This window comes from Halyomorpha halys, unplaced genomic scaffold (genome assembly GCF_000696795.3).
Source record: "Halyomorpha halys isolate HHAL.00 unplaced genomic scaffold, Hhal_1.1 Scaffold668.1, whole genome shotgun sequence".
NCBI lineage: Eukaryota > Metazoa > Arthropoda > Insecta > Hemiptera > Pentatomidae > Halyomorpha > Halyomorpha halys.
This window is the reverse complement of record NW_027111382.1, coordinates 41,037-43,122: the sequence shown is the minus strand read 5'-3', so window position 1 is coordinate 43,122 and position 2,086 is coordinate 41,037. Positions and strand designations below refer to the sequence as shown.

At 29.4% G+C, this 2,086-nt stretch overlaps 1 protein-coding gene across 1 annotated transcript in view; it reads right to left on the bottom strand.

The window, feature by feature from the left end:
- Nucleotides 1–2,086, bottom strand: part of LOC106685182 (kazrin) — a gene marked incomplete at its 5' end in the record, with an annotated part of 86,232 nt that overhangs the window by 64,631 nt on the left and 19,515 nt on the right.

Here is a 2,086-nt window from a genome sequence, read left to right as displayed (position 1 = left end):
AACCTCTGCTATGGATAACCAACCTATTTTAATCTAGGCGGGAGGGTTGAATTTTCATTCCGTAGGATTTCATAGGAAAGTTCCTCAGCTTCATAGGCCTCAAAAAATACTGATCTAATAAAATTGTTTAAAAAAAATAATTACCAGAATTATGCTTTTTTTTTTTTTATATCCTGGGAAAATTTCAAATTTTGATTTATCTCCTTTTGCATTCTCATGCCTCATATTTAGATCTATGCTGAATGATAAAGCAGTTTTCACTTGAATAAAACTCATTAACTTAAGATAAACTTGACCCTTTGCACTCGAACTGTTTTAAAATGATATAAAAATATAAACGAGAATGCTGAGGAGTGATTCAGCTAGAGAGAGTAATAACAGTACAGGACTTGGGTGGAAAGATAGAGAGGAACTAAAAAAGTAGAACCATCAAAGTAAGAGAGCAGTAAAAAATAGAAGTGAGAAAGATGCGTCTACATCTATAGTAATTAATTTTTTGACTTGGGATCTGCCCAACTGATATTGTGTAGTTCGCATGTACAATTCTGCGAACTCCCTCCCTCCCCCCCCCTCACTGAAAAGAGCATTTATCTGAAGGATGATAAAGAGTATAAAATGAATCCCATGACCACTTAAAAAAGGCGAGTTAGATAAAAAAACCATATTAAAGCTGCCCTTCCACTAACTGAAGGGGATCTCGGTCTCATCACCAATCAAATTGTTTTCGAATTAGATATCAGTGTTGAGAACACCCACATAACTTTTAAGCCTGTTGCAAACAAAGACTCTTAACCCTGAGTCTTTTTTATACAGCTGTCCAAAAGAACAACTCAATTGAATTTAAAGTTGGCTCAAATCACTCAAAGAGATCCCGTCAATATTTGGAAACAAGTTAAGTTCAAAATACTGAAGAAATATTTCATCATCTTTTAAGTAATTTTGATTTTTGTTGTATATAATCTTTTCTAGTATTTTACTTATATGTAACCATTATAACTGTCATCTCCCCCACTCTATGTCTATCCCACATTTGTCTTTGCCATTATATATATATATATATATAAATGACTGAGTATATTTTTAAAAATATGAAGTAGGTGGTCAGGAGTACAGTCAAAAAAGGAACAAAAAATAGTTAATGACTATTTATTTACCAACGTTTCGCTCCACTTTGTAGAGCTTCATCAGAGCTCAAACAGAGAAAAAAAAATTGACAATGTAGAATAATAAGATAAAAAAAAAGTAGACTAAGGTAGGGTTAAAAATTATGTAAATATAAGCGAAAAGAAAAGTATATAAAAATGAACAAAAAGAAGAAATAAATATAATTATAGTATAAAATAGACAACAATAAGTATGTAAGTAAAGATCTAAGTAGAGTAAGCAAAGATGAAAAAGGAGGGAAAAAAACATGAAAAAGAAAAATGTAAAACAAAAATAAAAGAACCAAAGAGAGGGAAAAAAAAGTCATGTTCTAATGTTGTATACTACTAATGTTTCTAATTATTATTGAATACTTGTATAGGCCTGTTTGTTGTTGGATTAAAAATATCGTTTGATTAGACTAAAATAAGTATGCTGTGTAACAAGCAACCTAGCAGCACAACTTTATATTTATATTTTAATAAAGTTTTTCCTCCCTAATAAAAAAAAAAAAATGTAAACTATTAGATTAATTTTGTTTATTATATATACTTATTATTGTCTATTTAGTACTATAAGTATATTTATTTCTTCTTTTTGTTCAATTATATATGTTTCACTTATATTTACATTATTTTTAACCCCACCTAAGTTTACTTTATTGACATCTTATTATCCTACATTGTCAAAATATTTTTAACTTTTTTTTATATTAGCCCTGAAGAAGCTCTACAAAGTGGGGAAAATCGTCAGTAAGTAAATAGTTGTTGACAATTTTTTGTTCTTTTTTTGACCTTCGACCATCTCCTTCATATATACTTTAATGTGTTGCATACTTGGTCCCTCAAAATATACAAAATCCAATCTAATTTCACATTCAAAGATAGGTTTGAATTTCAAAAGTGGATAAATCCCTATAGTAAAATGGCTACGTAATATTTCA